Source organism: Saccopteryx leptura, chromosome 2 (assembly GCF_036850995.1).
Source record: "Saccopteryx leptura isolate mSacLep1 chromosome 2, mSacLep1_pri_phased_curated, whole genome shotgun sequence".
Lineage (NCBI taxonomy): Eukaryota > Metazoa > Chordata > Mammalia > Chiroptera > Emballonuridae > Saccopteryx > Saccopteryx leptura.
The window spans coordinates 335,739,955-335,761,762 of record NC_089504.1 but is presented as its reverse complement, the minus strand read 5'-3'; the positions used below and the strand labels follow the sequence as shown (position 1 = coordinate 335,761,762).

Below are 21,808 nucleotides of genomic sequence, written 5' to 3'. Positions count from 1 at the left end.
CGCTAGAGTGGCTCTGGTCGCAACAGAGCGACGCCCCGGAGGGGCAGAGCGTCGCCCCCTAGTGGGCGTGCCGGGAGGATCCCGGTCGGGCGCATGCGGGATTCTGTCTGACTGTCTCTCCCCGTTTTCAGCTTCAGAAAAATAAATAAATAAATAAATAAATAAATAAAAAAGGGGGGGGGAGCCTGACCTGTGGTGGTGCTGTGGATAAAGCATCAACCTGGAAACACTGAGGTTGCCAGTTCAAAACCTTGGGCTTGCCTGGTCAAGGCACATATGGGAGTTGATGCTTCCTGCTCCTCCCCCCTTCTCTCTCTCTCTCTCCCCCTTCTCTATAATGAATAAATAAAATCTTTTAAAAAAAGTGGGGGGGAGGCTGGACAGTTGGCTCAGGGGTAGAGCACCGGCCCAGTGTATGAATGTCCTGAGTTCGATTCCCAGTCAGGGCACACAGAAGTGACTATCTGCTTTTCCACTCCTTCCCCTTCTCTTCTGCCAGGTGGATCCCGGTCGGGTGCATGCGGGAGTCTGACTGTCTCTCCCCGTTTCCAGCTTCAGAAAAATACAACAACAAAAAAAGAAAAGAAAAACTTTATTTAAAAAAAAAAAAATGCACATGAGAAATAGGAACCAAACCTCAACTTTTGCAAGATGGTAGATTTGGGGAATCACTGGAAAAGAAGCATTTCTGGCAGAAGGAGGATAAAAAACACATATCCATATAATAATTCACACTAGACAAACCAGCTTATTCAAACTGGCTTATTCTATTAACAATCTCCCAATTTAATCTAAATGAAAAGAACCTACACCTAGAAGTTGTCTTTAAACTGTTAGCTATAGAAAGTAGAGGCATGAAGCCTTAATGGGTGTGGAAGATTTACTAAATATGTTGTTGTCTAGATTTCAAAATCAACAGCAGCACACGGTTTATAAAGCATGAGGGTAACAGGTGCAATTAAGACTGCACACATGGCCTGACCAGGTGGTGGCACAGTGGATAGAGCGTTGGACTGGGATGCCGAGGACCCAGGTTCGAGACCCTGAGGTCGCCAGCTTGAGCGCAGGCTCATCTGGCTTGAGCAAAATAAAAAATGCTCACCAGCTTAGACCCAAGGTCGCTGGCTCAAGCAAGGGGTTACTCGGTCTGCTGAAGGCCCGCGGTCAAGGCACATATGAGAAAGCAATCAATGAACAACTAAGGTGTCGCAATGAAAAACTGATAATTGATGCTTCTCATCTCTCTCCGTTCCTGTCTGTCCCTATCTATCCCCCCCCCCTCTGTCCCTGTAAAGAAAAAATAAAAAATAAGACTGCACACATGATAATAAAAATTCTCACTAGAAATCAGGATAAATATGCTACCCCCACCTAAAAAGAGAGTGTCAAGGGTAAATGAATAAACAGAAGTTTCCTAAATATGCTCTGCCTTATACAAATTGTTTCCAAGTTAGGAAAAGAGTACTATGACAATTAGCTTTCACTCTTACCCTTGAAAAGCTTCTGTAAAGGAGACATGTTGGTTGGCAAATCATTTCCACACCTAAATAATTCAAGCCTGCATAGGAAAGACTAAGACTTTAACTGATAAACCAGCATTAATGCTCAAGGTCACCATAAGGGGAATGGAAACATTTGTGTGGTGTATTTTCCCCTAATTCTCAAACGATTGTGGCGTCATGTGCTGTGGTTTGGATTGTTGGTTTGGGTGATGAGGAGTTGGAAAGAAGGGACAAACTGTTAATTTCTCATACTGATGGTAGAAAAACTAAAGGCCAACATCCTAAAACATTTCACACACATACACAAAATGAGACAGCAAACTTGCAAATCAAGCATGATTCGGCATTTTTAAATGCAGAGCCAATTGTATTCTACAGCCAAAGCCAATCTCCAGGCTTCTCCTGTAGATAAAATGACACAGTTCCTAAAAAAGCCCTGGACACTGTTTCCCCACAGTCCTACAATCTGTTAGAAGACAGAAAACAAAAAGAAGGCATTGCCAGCCAGAAAAAGCAAATTATAACCAATACAGAGCCAACACTTTACTTCAGACAGAAGGAACTTTCCTATGCATCCTTGGGAGGAGAGAGACCAAAAGAATAAGCATTTGATGCAATTACCTGCTTTCTCACTCCTTATTACAATTTTTTTTTTTTTTTTTTGGATTTTTCTGAAGCTGGAAACGGGGAGGCAGTCAGACAGACTCCCGCATGCGCCCGACTGGGATCCACCCGGCACGCCCACCAGGGGGTGATGCTCTGCCCATCCGGGGCGTCGCTCTGTTGCGACCAGAGCCAGAGCCACTCTAGCGCCTGGGGCAGAGGCCAAGGAGCCATCCCCAGCGCCCGGGCCATCTTTTGATCCAATGGAGCCTCGGCTGCGGGAGGGGAAGAGAGAGACAGAGAGGACGGAGAGGGGGAGGGGTGGAGAAGCAGATGAGCGCTTCTCCTATGTGCCCTGGCTGGGAATCGAACCCGAGACTCCTGCATGCCAGGCCGACGCTCTACCACTGAGCCAACCGGCCAGGGCCTTATTACAAAATATTTGCTTTATGAAAAAGAGTTGATGGCCACAAAATACAAAGAACTTTTACAAGTCAATAAAAAAAAGACAAACAACCAAAAAGGGACATTTTCAAAGAGCATGAACTAGTCACAGAAGAAAAACATAAGGTCAAATATTACATATATTACACACTCTTAAGAAGTGGTGGAAGTGCTTTCTCTATATAGTCCTAAAGGTATTTTAGACTTCATAATACTGCCAACTGCAAGTTTCCAGAGAAATTTTGGATACTAATGAACAAAACAAAAATAGAGGCCCTGGCTGGATGGCTCAGTAGATAGAGGATTGTTCCAGCGCACTAAAGCCATGGGTTCAATTCCCAGTCAGAGCACATATGAGAAGCAACTAATGAGTGCACAACTAAGTGGAACAACGAATTGATGCTTCTTTCCGTCTCTCTCTCTCTCTCCCTCTCTCTCTCTCTCTCAATTGAAAAAAAATTTAATAGTTAAGGGTGCCTAAAATCATCACGTTGTACTCTTTTAATTTTTTCTTCTTTTCCAACTGAGAGGAGGGTAGATAGAGAGACAAACTCCCCACATGTGCCCCAAATAGGATTTACCCAGCAAACCCCGTCTGGGGCCAATGCTCTGCCCACCTAGGGCCATGCTCAAAACCGAGTATTTCTAGTGCATGAGGCAGAGGCTCCAAGGAGCCATCCTCAGCTCCCGGGGCAGATGTGTTTGAACCAATCAAGCCATGACTGTGGGAGAAAAAGAGAGAAAAGGGGAGGGAAAGGGGGGGGAGAAACAGATGGTCGCTTTTCCTGTGTCCCCTGACCAGGAATCGAACCCAGGACATCCACAAGCCGGGCCAATGCCCTACACTTTAAATATTTTATTATTTTGTCAATTATACCTCAATAAACCAGGGGGGAGGGAAATAAGGGTGTCCAGCATAAACAATGCACTCCTAAAAATATTTAGGGTAGGTTTTGTTAAACATCTAATCTGGGAAGGAAACTATTAAGTAGGATGAATATAAGAAAACTGCAAATCAGATCCAAAGGAACTAAAATTAAAATATGAATGCTCGCTTCAGCAGCACATACACTAAAATTGGAACAATACAGAGAAGATTGCATGGCCCCTGCACAAGGATGACACAGAAAAAAAATTATGAACATAAAACAGCTAAAGCTTATCTGTGGGTCTATAATGAACACAGCAGATGATGGAAACAAATAACATAAAGTCTAAATACAACACAGAAGTAAAGCACCTCCAAGAAAGTAAGCTTGCCTGGCCTGTGGTGGTGCAACAGATTAAGTGCCAATCTGGAACGCTGAGGTCACCAGTTCAAAACCCTGGGCTTGCCTGGTCAAGGCACATACAACAAGCAACCAATAAATAGCTAGAGTGAAGCAACTACTTCTCTTTCTCCCTGCTCTGTAAAATCAATAAATAAAATCTTTAAAAAAACCCTAAGCTTACTCAACCGTCTTTGCCGTGGAAGCAGGCCATTCAGGAACCCCTTTAACAGTCAGCAAATGCGAAAGAAACACACATAAAGCCTGGGTGCTGCAAAAACAAGTCCAGTCAGTCTTCCCATTCAAGAGGGAAAAAAGCCTTGATACAAAGAGATGATGGATTGTGGGAGAACTTAAATTCCAAAAAAAAATTCAATCCCAACCTGTGTGAAGCGAAGAATTTCATACACTTTGTTCTAAAATTAGCAATATTCAGGTCTCTATTGAAAAAACAATACACAAGATCCCAACTGAGCTGTCAGCAGAGTAAAAGCTCTGAGTACATCAGCAGGCTTGCGTAACCATTTCAGTTTTTCCTTATCAGTTTTAGACATTAAAAGAACCACATTCCAATTTTCCTCTATTGTTAATGCTACTTTAGAAAGTGAGAAAAATTTAGTTCAACAGATTCAAATTTCAAGCATTTTAAGTACATGATACCAGTCATTCTATATTTAGACTCAGGTATGGACAGGAAGTGCTAGCTTTGCCTCAAATGGCACCATGTCCCTCCTCAAAGCTTAACTATAACCGCCTGACCTGTAGTGGCGCAGTGTATAAAGCATTGACCTGGAATGCTGAGGTCATCGGTTTGGGACCCTGGGCTTGCCTGGGGAAGGCACTTACGGGAGTTGATGCTTCCTGCTCCTCCCCCTTCTCTCTCTCCTCTCTAAAATGAATAAATAAAAAATTAAATTAAAAAAAAGCTTAACTATAACCATCACCTAAAAGTCTATATGGTGTCACCTAAAATAAATTAAAAGGCTTTTTCAATGCTTTTTTGTAAGTGATTCTTTTGACTAGCTGTAATGCTTTAAATATAGATAAGATATCACCCCACCAGTTCTTTAAACATTCAGTATTATAACTGGCATAATGAACCAAAAGACCAAGATGGTAAAAACTTTAGCGTTTCAAATCCTCCAAAGCAGTGTTTTTCAACCAGTGTGCCATGAGACATGGTCAGGTGTGTCAGTGGGGAAATTAAACATGGGTCCCCAAACTACGGCCCGCGGAGGCTCTTTATCCGGCCCGCCGCCAGCCACCTCCATCTGAACATAAACATTCCCCTCACAATCCCTCCAGCCATCAGCAACAGGAAGAGTGGAGGCACAGGGGAACGCTCACTGACCAATCACCTTCTAGGATTCATCCCAACCACTAGCGATGGACCAATAGTAGGCCGCCTCTCATCCACACCCAGGAAGGTCCCCCCTCGGGCTGCCGTGCCACAGCGAGTAGTTGAAGCTGCTACTCCTCCCCATGGTCCCGATTTCTAATCCTGGTTAAGACTGGAGGTAAATGTTGCCACCACTAGATGAAGCCTCAGCCTCAGCTGGTTATGTCTATCCTGATGGTGTATATAAATATTTGACCTTTTTCTTTTTTTTTTCTTGTAATTTTCTGAAGCTGGAAACAGGGAGAGACAGACAGACTCCCACATGCACCCGACCGGGATCCACCCGGCACGCCCACCAGGGGCGAAGCTCTGCCCCTCCGGGGCATCGCTCTGCGAGCGACCAGAGCCACTCTAGCGCCTGGGGCAGAGGCCAAGGAGCCATCCCCAGCGCCTGGTCCATCTTTGCTCCAATGGAGCCTTGGCTGCGGGAGGGGAAGAGAGAGACAGAGAGGAAGGAGAGGGGGTGGAGAAGCAAATGGGCGCTTCTCCTATGTGCCCTGGCTGGGAATCGAACCCGAGACTTCTGCACGCCAGGCCGACGCTCTACCGCTGAGCCAACCGGCCAGGGCGACCTTTGTCTTTTTAAAAGAGGCCCCACAGAGGGTGATATACAATGCATCACAATGTTATCTAACTTTAAAGCTAAAGTTTGCTGATCTTCCTTTGGACAGTTTTTGGTTATCTGTTGCCAAGGAGTTCCCCATTCTGGCCAACAAAGCTATTTTGACATTGCTCCCATTTTCAACCACATATCTATGTGAGCTGAGCTTCTCAAGCTTGACTGCAATAAAAACTAAAAACAGAGAGAGACTGAGAACTGTTGAGGAAGAGCTTCATGTGTGTCTTTCTACCATCCCTGCCAGGATATCCCTTTTGTGTTCATCGAAACAGGCCCAGGTTTCACACTAAGTGAGTATAAATACATTTAGAAACTATATTATTAACTATATGTATAATATGTACTGTGTTAGAGTGTCATTTTGTGTCATTCTGGTAGGTGGTGTGCCCCAGGATTTTGTAAATGTAAAAAATGTGCTGCGGCTCAAAAAAGGTTGAAAATCACTGCTCCAAAGTAATATTATTTTAAAAATCTTTTAGTTTCATTATGGTTCCAAAATTGTTACATTCTAGAGTTAGAGTAGTAATATCTTTTCCCAAATCCTGAATTATATTTATAAAACATACCACCTTTATTAAAAAGAACTTAAGGCCTCTAACAGACAGCAGGTTGCTAATTTTCACAACATCCCAATAAGCAACTATTATTTAGCATTTATATCACACTTGCCAAATGTTTTACAATTATTTTCATTAGTAGTCATGGCTCACAACCACTCACTGAGCTAAACTGGTTCCAGTTAACTTCATTTGACATCTAAGAAACTGACGTATCTATTATAAGGCCAAGGTCCAGCCAGTATGCATTTCCAAAACCAGGGACTTGACTCTGAAACAGTCTCATTCAATCAGCAGTATAATGTTATTTTTTTTTAATTTTATTTATTCATTTTAGAGAGGAGAGAGAGAGGGAGAGAGAGAGAGAGACAGAGACAGAGACAGGGGAGGAGCTGGAAGCATCAACTCCCATATGTGCCTTGACTAGGCAAGCCCAGGGTTTCGAACCGGCGACCTCAGCATTTTCAGGTCGACGCTTTATCCACTGTGCCACCACAGGTCAGGCAATCAGCAGTATAATGTATATTGCTTATAACCCTAGTTAAAATAGGCTTTTAGAGAACAGAAATCACCTGAAATGATGGTACGAAAACATTAAAATATTTTAACATTTGGCTCTGGCCAGTTGGCTCAGTGGTAGAGTGTAGGCCCAGAGTGTAGATGTCCCAGGTTCGACTCCCAGTCAAGGCACACAGGAGAAGCAACTATCTGCTTCTCCACTCCTCCCCCTCTACCTTCTCTCTCCTTCTCTCTCTCTCTCTCTCTCTCTCTCTCTTCTTCCCCCCCACCCCCACAGCCATGGCTCAATTGGTTCAAGTGAGTTGGCCTTGGGTGCTGATGATGGCTCTGTGGCCTCCACCTCAGGTGCTAAAAAATGGCGTGGTAGCTTAGCAAGTGCCCCAGATGGGCAGAGCATCTCCCCTAGTGGACCTGCCAGGTGGATCCTGGTTGGGGTGCATGTGGGAGTCTGTCTCTCTGCCTCCCCTCCTCTCACTAAAGAAAAAAGAATATTTAAATTCAACAAAAATATATAACCACATTTAGGATTGGATGAAAGAAAAGGAGACAGGTGAGACTATGAAGGAGAATAAGAAAAAATAGGTAAGAGAAAAACAGTATCACAGTTTAAAGAAGCAGAGAAGCAAAATAAACTAAGGACTGAAAAATGTCATCTGGGTTTGACAATCAGGTCATTGAGCAGAGCAATTTCAAGTGGAGTGTTAGAGACAAAATCAAATTACATGCTTGAGGAATAAATAGGCTGTAAGAGAGTGAAGAGAGAGGGGAGAAGACTATTTTTTTTTAAGTGAGAGAGAGACGGACAGGAAGGGAGAGAGATGAGAAGCATAAACTCATAGTTGCGGCTCCTTAGTTGTTCATTGATTGCTTTCTCATAAATACTTTGACGGGACACTGCAGCTGAGCCAGTGACCCCTTGCTAAAGCCAGTGACCTTGGGTTCAAGTCAGTGACCTTGGGCTTCAAGCCAACGATCACGGAGTCAGGTCTATGATCTTATGCTCAAACTGGCAACCTCAGGGTTTGAACTTGGGTCCTCAATGTCCCAGGCCAACGCTCTATCTACTGTGCCACCATCTGGTTAGGCAAGAAGAGACTACTTTTATAAACAGAAGAGAAACTGAGCAGTAACTGAGCGTTGGGTGGGTACAGAAAGTTGAGGAAAAGAAATAAAGATAAAGATTGAAGATTTAGATAAAAGAGAAATAGTGATGTAACAAGGTCACAGAGAGATTAAGAGTATATATATATTGGGTTGCATTTTTCAGGGATTTGGCATGGTGATGGGGCCAACTTGGACTTGGTGAACATGTTAAGGACACTACTCTTTTATGGATTCTTGCTGTATTGGCCAAGAGTTTGCTTAAAGATTAAAAGTTTGCTTTTAATCACTGTAAAAAAAAATAGAAGACTGGATAAAAAAGATGGATCCCAAGGTTCTCTTTACCAGGCCACAGTCACAGAGCTCCAGGGAAAAGCAACCTGGTCTCATCTCTCCAGGCAGAGGAGAACAGAAGCTCCATATCCACGCATGCTGCAAATGGCTTTTTCCAGTCTACCTGAATCATTACCAGCTAGAAGCAGCGGTCATTGGGACTTGGACATGAGCTGCAAAGTATAGAATGGTGACAACAATTCCAGTGCCATGCGGACTTTTCCTGTGGGGAACTTTCCTGGACTCCTGCTCCCTGTGACAGCTCCTAACAGACTGAACTGTGGTTGGGTTGCATTTTTCAGGGATTTGGCATGGTGATGGGGCCATCTTGGACTTGGGGAACATGTTAAGGACACTACTCTTTTCGGGATTCTTGCTGTATGGGCCAAGAGTTTGCTTAAAGGCTTTTAATCACTGTAAAAAAAATAGAGGACTGGATGAAGAAGATGGGGCACATATACACCATGGTATATTATTCAGCTAGGAGAAATGGTGACATCGGATCACTTATAGCGGAATGGTGGACTCTTGGTAGCATTGTGCGGGGTGAAATAAGCGAATCAGAAAAAAACAGGAACTGCAGGATTCCATACATTGGGGGGACATAAAAGCGAGACTAGGAGGCATGGACAGGAGTGTGGTGGCTATGGGGGGTGGGGGGAGGGGGGGAGGGAAGGAGGGAGAGGGGGAGGGGGAGGGGTACAGAGAGAACTGGATGGAGGGTGGCGGAGGATGATCTCTTTTCGGGTGATGAGTATGCAACAGAACTAAATGACAAGATAACCTGGAAATGTTTTCTTTAAATGTATGTACCCTGATTTATTGATGTCACCCCATTAAAATAAAAATTTATTAAAAAAAAAAAAATGATGGGGCACATATACACCATGGTATACTATTCAGCTAGAAGAAATGATGACATCGGATCACTTACAGCAGAATGGTGGAATCTTGATAACAGTATATGCGGAGTGAAATAAGTGAATCAGAAAAAAACAAGAGCTGCAGGATTCCATACATTGGTGGGACATAAAAACGAGACTAAGAGACATGGACAGGAGTGATTACGAGGGGTGGGGGGAGGGATGGAGGGAGAGGGAGAGGGGGAGGGGTACAAAGAAAACTGGATAGAGGGTGACGGAGGACGATCTCTCTTTTGGTGATGGGTATGCAACAGAACTAAATGACAAGATAACCTGGAAATGTTTTCTTTGAATATATGTACCCTGATTTATTGATGTCACCCCATTATAATAAAAATTTATTTATTAAAAAAAAAAGAGTATATATATAGCAAGAAAGAAAAAGCCAATGTAAATATGAATACAGTAAACTCTGTAAGTGTGGAAAAAGAAATAAAGACAAGTTCCACTTGATAGCCTTTGAGAGAAAGGTAGGGAAGAATAAATTAAAGGACTAGAGATCAATTGGAATAACAATTTACCAAGAAGAGACAGATATTTAGCTGAGACATAGGAGCCTAACAGACACCCAACAATTCCCTACTAAAAGGAATGATCTTACTTTACTAAATAAAAGTCCTTAATTAGAAATTTGAGATCTGATGGAAAATCAGAGTACCTGCGGAAAAAAATAGAAGAGACATGATCCAGAAACACTAGCAAATAGTTCAAATTGCCTCTCATGAAAAAGCAGTAGCGGAGGAAAGCAGATGGATGTCAAGCAGAGGAGGAAATGCTGTTAATCAATATTGGACCTAGTCCAGCTGCCTAAAAGTCACAGCCAATTTTCTCAATGTCTTACCAAATCTGAAAATCCACATTCACCTGGAAACTATAATACAAAATCCCCAGGAATATTAAGGATGTCTCCTGTCACAATAGTCTGAATGTCCCAGCAGCAGTCCATTAAGTAATCTCTGGAAGAACAACATCTAGGTGGGCTAGACTTTGGATGAGATCCACATACAATATCCCTAAATTAATTTGATAAATCTCACTAGGGAATATGTTTTCATGCACTGAAGTGGAGAAGATATCTTTTTTTTTTTTAATTTTTTTTTTGTTTGTTTGTATTTTTCTGAAGCTGGAAACCGGGAGAGACAGTCAGACAGACTCCCGCATGCGCCGGACCGGGATCCACCTGGCACGCCCACTAGGGGGCGACGCTCTGCCCACCAGGGGGCGATGCTCTGCCCCTCCGAGGCGTTGCTCTGTGGCGACCAGAGCCACTCTAGCGCCTGGGGCAGTGGCCAAGGAGCCATCCCCAGCGCCCGGGCCATCTTTGCTCCAATGGAGCCTCGGCTGCGGGAGGGGAAGAGAGAGACAGAGAGGAAGGAGAGGGGGAGGGGTGGAGAAGCAGATGGGCACTTCTCCTGTGTGCCCTGGCCAGGAATCGAACCCGGAACCTCTGCACGCCAGGCCGATGCTCTACCACTCAGCCAACTGGCCAGGGGCTGGAGAAGATATCTTTAGGTGACATAGTAGTGGCCCAGGATAGAAAGAAAAGAGTAGAGAAGAAAAGCTAAGTAGCACAATATTTAGCAATAAGCAAGCTTAACAATTAAAGTAGAAACTAACTGGAAATGTATTCTTGAAGTCTTACAAATCAGAGCACACAACTGCATTTCAAAGTAAAATAAATTCTAAAGGATCTCAAATTTCCACTCAGAGACCTTTCACTATGTATCTTTTAAATTATTTAAAATATATCCCCCCCCCCAAAAAAAAAAAATTAAGTTTAAAATTCAAATACTTTGCCCTGGCCAGATAGCTCAGTTAGTTGAAGCATTGTCTCAAAACACAGAGGTTGCCAGTGTGATCCCTGGTCTGGACATACACAGAAACAGATTAATGTTTCTGTCTTTCTCTCTCCCTCCCCCCTTTACTCTCTCTCTAAAATCAATAAATAAAATTCTTTAAAAATTCAAATACTTTTTTTGCCTGACCAGGCGGTGGCGCAGTGGATAGAGCTTTGGACTGGGACATGGAGGACCCAGGTTCGAAACCCCGAAATCACAACCTTGAGCACAGGCTCATCTGGTTTGAGCAAAGCTCACCAGCTTAAGCCCAAGGTCGCTGGCTTGGGCAAGGGGTCACTCAGTCTGCTGTAGCCTCCTCCGCCCCCCCTATTAAAGCACATATGAGAAAGCAATCCATGAGAAAGCAATCCATGAACAACTAAGGTGCGGCAACAAAGAATTGATGCTTCTCATCTCTCCCTTCCTGTCTGTCCCTATCTGTCCCTTTCTCTGTCTCTATCTCACAAACACAATTCAAATACTTTTGGAAATGACATTTTCTGGAGTTCTTCTTTGAAGTCTCCCTCTTCCATCATCAAATGTTTATTTTAATTTTACACAGTAAAATTTATTTTTCAGTGCTCAGTTCTAAGAGTTCTCATAAATGCATAAAGTTGTGTAACCACAATCAAGATACAGAACAGTTCCATTACCACCCCCAAATTTCCTCATGCTACTCCTTTGTAATTAGACACTCCCTCTACTCTTAACCAGAGGCAAACATTGATTTGTTTTTCACTGGCCCTATAGTTTTGAGTTTTCCAGAATGTCGTATCAATTCTTTTTTTTTTAAACGAGAGAGACAGAGAGAGACAAGAGAGGGACAGTTAGGGACAGACAGACAGGAAGGGAGAGAGATGAATAAGAAGCATCAATTCGCCTGACCTGTGGTGGCGCAGTAGATGAAGCATCGACCTGGAAATGCTGTGGTCGCCAGTTCGAAGCCCTGGGCTTGCCTGGTCAAGGCACATATGGGAGTTGATGCTTCCAGCTCCTCCCCCCTTCTCCCTCTCTGTCTCTCTCTCTCCCTCTCTAAAAATGAATAAATAAAATTAAAAAAAAAATTATTTAAAGAAGCATCAATTCAATTCTTCCTTGCGACACCTTAGTTATTCATTGACTGCTTTCTCATATGTGCCCGAAGGGGGGTGCTACAGCAGAGTGAGTGAGCCCTTGCTCAAGCCAGCGACCTGCGATCTTGGGCTCAAGCCAGCGGCCCCGCACTCAAGGAGTATGAGCCTGCGGTCAAGCCAGCGATGGGTCCTCACATCCCAGTCCAACGCTCTATCCACTGTGTCACCACCTGGTCAGGCTATATTACTCCTTAAATAACGTATATTTTCCCATGATACAGTCCAGTCCAGTGCTGTACCAAAAAACAATTTTAGGCCCTGGCCGGTTGGCTCAGTGGTAGAGCGTCAGCCTGGCGTGCGGGAGTCCCGGGTTCGATCCCCAGCCAGGGCACACAGGAAAAGCGCCCATCTGCTTCTCCCCCCTCCTCCTTCCTCTCTGTCTCTCTCTTCCCCTCCCACAGCCAAGGCACCATCGGAGCAAAGATGGCCCGGGCGCTGAGGATGGCTCCATGGCCTCTGCCTCAGGCACTAGAATGGCTCTGGTTGCAACAGAGCGACGCCCCAGATGGGAAGAGCATTGCCCCCTGGTGGGTGTGCCGGGTGGATCCTGGTCGGGCGCATGCAGGAGTCTGTCTGACTGCCTCCCCATTTCCAACTTCAGAAAAATACAAAAAAATAAAAAATAAAAAATTTTTTGCCTGACCCGGCGGTGGCGCAGTAGATAGATCATTGGACTGGGATGCGGAAGGATCCAGGTTCAAGACCCCAAAGTCACCAGCTTGAGCGCGGGCTCATCTGGTTTGAGCAAAAAGCTCACCGGCTTGGACCCAAGGTCGCTGGCTCCAGCAAGGGGTTGCTCGGTCTGCTGAAGGCCCACGGTCAAGGCACATATGAGAAAGCAATCAATGAACAAGAAGTCACAACGTGCAACGAGAAACAAATGATTGATGCCTCTCATCTCTCTCCGTTCCTGTCTGTCTGTCCCTGTCTATCTCTGCCTCTGTAAAAAAACAAAACAAACAAACAAACAAAAATAATTTTATAATTGAGCCATCAAATATGATAGCTTATTACCCCCTTGTACATCTCTAATAAAGAAAATTTACCCTTTTTCCTCTTCACTTGTATTCTTTTTCACTCTAAGGTACAAAGCTGTAAAAGGGGCAAATCAAACCCTGCCTGGCAGGATAGCTTAGTTGGTTAGAGAATCATCCCCAAGTGCAGAAGTTGGTGATTCAATCCACAGTCAGGACACATACAGTAACAGATAGATCTATGTTCCTCTCTTTCTTTCTCTCCCTTCTTCTCACTAAAATCAATAAATAAAAATTTTTTAAAGAAATAATAAAAGGAGCATAAACAAGACCTTGATAGGCAGTGAAAAAACAGAAATATTAACACACTTCTCTGCTGAGAAAGTATTCACCTCTCACCAAGAATACAGTTGGTTTTACACTTATTAATGACTCTGGTCAGCTGCAGAACTGCAGTTAGCTCTTCCCCTGACCACTTTGCCTCTCACACTCTCACTTCCCAATTTATTATATTAGAATCATCTTTTTAGAGCTGCTATAATATTTTAGGAGGTTAAATCAAGATTTAGGCTCACGTCTCTTGAAAATGTTCCAGGCTTCCTGTCCTGCTTTGCTGCATTATATACTGTTTGCCAAAGTCTCAGCTCATTTCCTCCTCCTGCTTGTCCTGATACGGTACTATACATCAATAATGCCCCATTCCTTCCCATTTTCAGACTTTACTGTCTGCTTGTAATACCCTATCTTCCTTGTCTATCTTTGAGGTCCTATCATGCAGGTTCAATGCAGGGGGCCTTTACTAACAATACCTGCACCCAGCTTTCCATCAATACTCATAACAAGTTGTACCTTCTTCTAGTAGAGCACTTACTGTACTTCATCAATTCTTTCTGGTTTTTTTTTTTTTTTTTTTTTTTATAATTTTTTTAAATTTATTTTATTTTATTTATTTATTCATTTTTAGAGAGGAGAGAGAGAGACAGAGAGGGAGAGAGAGGAGAGAGAGACAGAGAGAGAGAAGGGGGGAGGAGCTGGAAGCATCAACTCCCATATGTGCCTTGACCAGGCAAGCCCAGGGTTTCGAACCGGCGACCTCAGCATTTCCAGGTCAACGCTTTATCCACTGTGCCACCGCAGGTCAGGCTCTGGGTTTTTTTTAAGATTTTATTTATTGATTTTATTGGGGGGGAACAAGAAGTATCAACTGAAAGTTGTTTCACTTTAGTTGTTTACTGTGCTAGTCATGTATGCCTTGACCAGGCAAGCCCAGAGTTTCGAACTGGCAACCTCAGCATTCCAGGTCAACACTTTATCCACTACACCACCACAGGCCAGGTTGTACTTCATCAATGCTGTCATACTTTTTCCCACACACATCTCTGAAAACAGGATACACCTTACAACTGATGACATGCCAGTCTCATTAGCAAGCATTTCTTCTTTCTTAGTGGTATATAAAATTATTTTAAGCCTTACAATCACTGGCACCACAAGTTTAATGAAATAGGTATTAGATTTTATTACAATTACTTTGTATATTTCTGTATATCCTCCACTAGACTGTGAAACCCCAAAGGGCAGGGCTAAGTCATAATCATCTTTGACCAGCATAGACTTGGGCATTAAAAGTAACTGTATTGCTTGGCTGGGTGGTGGCACAGTGGATGGAGCATCGGACTGGAATGCCGAGGACCCAGGTTCGAGATCCCGAGGTCGCCAGCTTGAGCGCAGACTCATCTGGCTTGAGCAAAAAAAGCTCACCAGCTTGGACCCAAAGTCGCTGGCTCAAGCAAGGGGTTGCTCGGTCTGCTGAAGGCCCGCGGTCAAGGCACATATGGGAAAGCAATCAATAAACAACTACGGTGTCGCAACGAGAAACTGATGATTGATACTTGTCATTTCTCTCTGTCCCTATCTATCCCTCTCTCTGACTCTCTCTCTGTCTCTGTTAAAAAAAAAAAAAAAAAAGTAACTGTGTTCACCTGAGCTCTGGTGGTACAGTAGAGAGAATATCAAACTGGGCTACTGAGGTCCCAGTTCAAAATCCCAATGTCGCAGGCTTGAGCAAGGGGTCACAGGCTCAAGTCCAAGGTCGTGAGCTTGAGCAAGGGATCGCTGGCTCAGCTGGACCCCTTCAGTCAAGGCATGTACGAGAAGCAATCAACAAACAACCAAAATGCTGCAACTACAAGTTGATGCTTCTCATCTCTCCATTTCTGTCTGTCTGTCTCTCTCTTGCTAAAAAGAGAGAGTATATTCAATAAACACTAGTAATAATTAGCATTTAATAAGTATAAGGTACTACTGCCTGACCAGGAGGTGGCACAGTGGATAGAGTGTCAGACTGGGATGTGGAGGACCCAGGTTCGAAACCCCAAAGTCACCAGCTTGAGCACGGGCTCATCTGGTTTGAGCAGGGCTCACCAGCTTGAGTCCAAGGTTGCTGGCTTGAGCAAGGGGTCACTCACTCTGCTGTAGCCCCCCGGTCAAGGCACATATGAGAAAGCAAGCAATGAACAACTAAAGTGCCACAACAAAGAATTGATGCTTCTCATCTCTCTCCGTTCCTGTCTGTCTGTCCCTCTGTCTGTCTCTGTCACACACACACACAAAAAACAACAACAAAAGAGCCTGACTAGGCAGTGGTGCAATGGATAGAGCATCAAACTGAGATGCTCAAAACCCCAAGGTTGCTAGCTTGAGCAAGGGCTCACTGGCTTGAATGCAGGGGGGGGGGGGTCCACTGACTTGAAGGTGGGATCATAGACATGACCCCATGGTTGTTGGCATGAGCAAGGAGTCATTTGCCCTGTTGTATTCTTCCCCGCCACCCCCCATTAATGAGAAAGCAATCAATGAACAACTAAGGTGCTGCAATGAAGAACTGATGCTTCTTGGCCCCAGCTGGTTGGCTGGTGGGAGAGCATCAGACTGAAGTGTGGAACTACTGGGTTCAAATCCTGGTCAAGGAGAAGCGCCCATTTGCTTCTCCAACCTCTCCGCTCTCGTTTTTCTTTCTCTTTCTCTCTCTCCCCTCCCCTCCCCTCCTGCAGCCAAGGCTGGATTAGACCAGGTTGGCCCCGGGCTCTGAGGATGGCTCCATGGTTTCCACCTAGGTGCTAAAAAAAAAATGGCTCCAATTTTAACAGAGAAGGGGCCCCAGATGGGCAGAGGATCACCCCCTAGCCAGCTTGCCGGGTGGTTTCTGGTCAAGGCGCATGCGGGAGTCTGTCTCTGCCTCCCCTCCTCTCACTAAAATTTTTTTTTTTAAAAACTGATGCTTCTCATCTCTCTCCCTTCCTGTCTGTCTGTCCCTATCTGTCCCTCTCTCTGTCACCAAAAAAAATAAAAAACAAACAAAAAGTCTTTTGTGTTCTCTTTACTAGCAGTGAAAATATTATAAGAGACTTCAGTTAAGGAATGGGTGGCAAGATTCAGAAGGGCTCTTAAGAAACAAAGATGGCCCCAGCTGGTGGGCTCAGTGGTAGAGCATTGACCTGGTGTGTGGATGTCCCGGGTTCAATTCCCAGTCAGGGCACACAAGAGAAGTGACCATCTGCTTCCTCACCTCTACCTCTCCCCTTTCTCTCTTTCTCTCTCTCTTCTCCCCCTGCAGCCATGGCTTGATTGGTTCAAGTACACAGGCCCCAGGCTCTGTGGAGCCTCTTGCCGTAGGCACTAAAAAATACTTGGTTGAGAGCACGGCCCCAGATGGGCAGAGCATTGGCTCCAGAGGTTGGTTGCTAAGTGGATCCTGGCTGGGGCACAACACAGGAGCCTCTCTCTATCAACCTTCCTCTCACTTGGAAAAGAAGAAAAAAATATAAACAGATTTTTTTTTCCATTTTTTTGTATTTTTTGTATTTTTCTGAAGTTGGAAACGGGGAGGCAGTCAGACAGACTCCCACATGCACCCGACCGGGATCCACCCGGCACGCCCACCAGGGGGCGATGCTCTGCCCTATCTGGGGTGTTGCTCTGCTGCAACCAGAGCCATTCTAGCGCCTGAGGCAGAGGCCACAGAGCCATCCTCAGTGCCCGGGCCAACTTTGCTCCAATGGAGCCTTGGCTGTGGGAGGGGAAGAGAGAGACAGAGAGGAAGGAGAGGGGGAGGGGTGGAGAAGCAGATGGGCGCCTATCCAGTGTGCCCTGGCTGGGAATCGAACCCGGGACTCCTGCACGCCAGGCCGACACTCTACCACTGAGCCAAACGGCCAGGGCCAAAAACAAATTTTTGACTGACCAAGTGGTGATGCAGTTGATAAGAGCGTCGGCCTGGGATGCTGAAGACCCAGGTTTGAAACTCTGAGGCTGCCAGCTTGAGCATGAGCTCACCAGCTTGTGCCTGGGATCATAGACATGACCCCATGGTCGCTGGCTTGAATCCAAAGGTCTCTGGCTTGAAGCCCAAGGTTACTGGCTTAAGCAAGGGGTCTCCGGCTCTGCTGGAGCACCCCCAGTCAAGGCACATATGAGAAATCAATCAAACAAATAAGGTGCCACAACAAAGAATTGATGCTTCTCATCTCTCTCCCTACCTGACTCCCTGTCCTGTCTGTCCCTCTCTATCTCTCTCACTCTCACTTTAAAAAAAAACAGACACAGGCCTGACCTGTGGTGGCGCAGTGGATAAAGCGTTGACCTGGAAATGCTGAGGTCACCAGTTCAAAACCCTGGGCTTGCCTGGTCAAGGTACATATGGGAGTTGATGCTTCCAGCTCCTCCCCTGTCTCTCTCTCTCCCTCTTTCTCCTCTCTAAGAATGAATAAATTAAAAAAAAACAAAAACAGGCCTGACCTGTGGTGGTGCAGTGGATAGAGCGTTGACCTGGAGCACTGAGGTCTCCGGTTCAAAACCCTGGGCTTGCCTGGTCAAGGCACATGTGGGAGTTGATGCTTCCTGCTCCTCCCCCCTTCTCTCTCTCTCCCCCTCTCTAATATAAATGAACAAAATCTTTAAAAAACAAACAAAAAAACCAGCCTGACCAGGCAGTGGCGCAGTAGTTAGAGCGTCAGACTGGGATGTGGAGGACCCAGGTTCCAGACCCCAAGGTCGCCAGCTTGAGCACGGGCTCATCTAGTTTGAGCAAAAGCTCACCAGCTTGGACCCAAGGTCGCTGGCTCAAGCAAGGGGTTACTTGGTCTGCTGAAGGCCCGTGGTCAAGGCACATATGAGAAAGCAATCAATGAACAACTAAAGTCTCACAACGAAAAACTGATGAATGATGCTTCTCATCTCTCTCTGTTCCTGTCTGTCTGTCCCTGTCTATCTCTCTCTCTGACTCTCTCGCTGTCCCTGTAAAATAGATAAATAAGTAAATAAATAATTTTTCAAAATTTTGCAAGTAAATATTCTCAGTGAAAAAATGAGAGGGAGGTAACACACCATAATTTTGTTTTTAAATAGACTGATTTAAAAAGATTCCCAAGGCATGAGATATTTTTTTAAAAAGTAGACTCATTTCATCAGAATAAAAGTGAACCAGTAAACTTTATTCCTTTTATTTTAACTCTTGCTATGTCAGTGGTTCACAGGAAGCCCTTACATCCCCACTTTATACAGACTGCTCACACAACAGGCAACTGAGGCACTGACCATCACCTTTCTTCCAGGGGAAGTCCTCATTTAATAAGTCATCTAGCCTGACCAGGCAGTGGCGTAATGGATAGTGTCAGACTGGGAAGCAGAGGGCCCAGGTTCGAAACCCCAAGGTCGCCAGCTTGAGTACAGGCTCATCTGGTTTGAGCAAGGCTCACCAGTATGAGCCCAAGGTCTCTGGCTTGAACAAGGGGTCACTCACTCTGCTGTAGCCCCCTGATCAAGGCACATATGAGAAAGAAATCAATGAACAACTAAGGTGCCGCAACAAAGAATTGATGCTTCTCATCTCTCTCCCTTCCTGTCTGTTCCTATCTGTCCCTCTCTCTGACTCTCTCTTTCTCTCTGTCACAAAAAAAATAAAAAATAACAGTCATCTACTACATAAAAGTATCCATAAATAGGAAAGAGAATAAAAGAAGGAGGACAGGAAATTCTCATCACAGCTGAACAAACCCTTATCATTTCAATGTAAAACAAGTAGCATTTATGGACTTACTTGAATAGATGGAAATTTCCAAGAGGAAAAAATGCATGACCAGAATTAAAAATAGACATCCAATTATTAAAAATAAGATGGCTAGGTCAGCTCTAACATTTTTACACCTCTACTTCATCTTCCGTGTTGTAATCAAAGACAAAACAAATTTGTGTTCTGAAAATGACCTATGACAACGGTAGCAAATGCTTCCACTTTTAAACCATTATCAAAAAAAGGATAATCAATGTTATGGACAGAAAATTCACTGAGAGAGCAAAAAGTTAAAAATGATATATCACTGTCCACTTCCAGGAAAGAGAAGTAAAACACATTTTACCAGACAGAGAAGTTGCAGACAACTAGGGTTCACTTCTCTCATGCCTATAAAATAACTCCTTTTCCTTATCTGTGAATCTTTAAGGATCTAGTACAGCCACTCCCTACCTTGGCTCAGATGAAAGACAAAGCACTCACTAATTTCCAAAAGGCCTCACTATTTCAAGCTTTCAATCTTTAGAAGCCTGCAAAGCTGGAAGCATAGATCTTTCTGTTTTTGTTTTTTTTTTTTTTTTGCAAGAGAAAGAGAGGTGGACAGACAGAGACAGACAGATAGGAAGGGAGAGAGATGAGAAGCATCAATTATTTGTTGTGGCACCTTAGTTGTTCATGGATTGCTTTCTCGTATGTGCCTTGACAGGGAGTGGGGGGGGGGGGCGCAACAGAGCAAGTGACCCCTTGCTCAAGTTAGTGACCTTGGGCTTCAAGCCAGCGACCTTTGGGCTAAACCAGCAACCATGGGGTCATGTCTATGATCCCACACTCAAGCCGGATGAGCCTGAGCTCAAGCCAGTGACCTTAACTGGGTCCTCAGCATCCCAGGCCCAGTGCACCACCGCCTGGTCAGGCAGATCTTTCTGTTCAAATTTTGAAAGCAGTTTCACCCCTCTTTCAAAATTTGTGGCTAAAAAGCCATTTTCTCCCTCTAGAGGCACACACAGTTTAACCATGTCCTCTGCTTTGTCTACCCTAACAAGAACAAGGCCTCAGAAGTGCTCCTTCAGCCCATCAGAAAGAACGAGCCACCTCTTGGGCTCTTGTAGAGCAGCTTCTGTCTTTCTCTGAGAGATACTCCACCCTGGAGGTTCCACTGGCAGAGTAACAAAAAAATGGAGCTGAAAAGCTCCTATATGCTTATCTGAACTCCAAAATAGAGACAGGGTCTGGGGGCAACCAGGCTCCTCTGCAAAGAAAATAGTTTTGGGTTTTTTTTTTGTAATTTAAAAATAACAAATTGTATTTGCACATCCCTCACTGTGCAGCCCTTCTTGCTTATTTCAAACTAGTTTTCTCAACTCATAATTAAGCATATTAGTACCAACTGTGTTACAAGGGAACAAACTAAATGAGCTATGTTCAGAAAGCACTTAACATACTGGCTCTCCATTCTCTATTTACTTCCTCTTAAGGAAGGAGCTACACACCATTTGTAAAAATGCCCAAGAGTATGGTATTTTTCCTACATAAGTCTGACGGTCAATTTGTCACATCACAGAACAAACTGGTATTTCTGCACATGATCTGCTGTGCCTAGGGAGAAAGCACATATGTGTCTATTGAGGTTCTAAAAACATGCTTTGCCTTGACAGAGAAATCGGTCATTTCATTAATAATGGTAAGGTCTAAAACCCAACATTGCTAGTGATACAGTAAGATCAGCTTAGTGCTTACAATTTACAGTTTTCATAAACAATCTGAATCACAGACATGATGCTTACAATAGCCCATTGTACCATTACATCTTCCAGAGGTTCAGAAAGGTTAAATGAGACATGGCGAAGACTATCCATCATCTTTAATCAGTGGTGGATGTGGGTTTGAACCTAGCGAACTCTAAGCTCCTAGCTCTTTTCTCTAGATCCCTACCAGCTTTAAATAGAGGGCTTCCGACTTCCATCCTCTACCACACCAGTCTACAGCTCCGGGCGACGACCTTCCCTGCCAGGATCAGAGTTGGCTTCTTCAGCTCCAGCAGGGCTTTCATCCTCCACCACCCTCCCCCCGCGACCATTCTCTGAAAGAAGCGGAAAGGGAGAGGCGACCGAAAGCTCCTGGGGGAAGGGACGACGACAAACGGGAGAGCGCTGCATACCGGCCCTACCGTGAGCTTCTTCACTTTGCAACGCGCAACCCCTTTCCTCCAACGAGCTGTCCAGCCCTTGTGACACTGACCTGCCGACCCGTGCCCCAAATTCTCCCCTCATTACCTCAAACTGTCCCTCCCCCACGTCCCTTCGATTAGGACAGGCAGAGCCCACCTCCTCCCACATCGGAGTATTCCTTTCACCAAGTCACCCCTTTCCCTCCTTCCACTACCACTCACTGTCGGTGACTGTGCCCGGCCCTCATGGCTGCTCCGTTGCCGCCTGCCGCCACCACCGCTGCTCCACGCCCCAGCCCCTCAGTCGCCGCCGCCGTCGGGACTCGCCGGCAGCCGCTCCTGCGCCTGCGCAGCCTGG

At 44.9% G+C, this 21,808-nt stretch overlaps 1 protein-coding gene and 1 non-coding gene across 3 annotated transcripts in view; one reads left to right on the top strand and one right to left on the bottom strand.

Annotated features, from left to right (window-relative positions):
- The window catches only part of FAM222B (family with sequence similarity 222 member B), an 82,134-nt gene extending 60,326 nt beyond the window's left edge, over positions 1 to 21,808 (bottom strand). The window contains exon 1 of one of the 2 annotated variants that reach the window (XM_066363667.1): positions 21,673 to 21,808. The gene's annotated coding sequence lies outside the window, so the exon portion shown is untranslated. The remainder of the gene's footprint in view (positions 1 to 21,672) is intronic. The other variant, XM_066363668.1, reaches the window with a different exon arrangement.
- LOC136396515 (U6 spliceosomal RNA) lies at positions 3,597 to 3,703 on the top strand. The gene has a single exon (XR_010749799.1). It is a non-coding gene; the product is annotated as a U6 spliceosomal RNA (small nuclear RNA).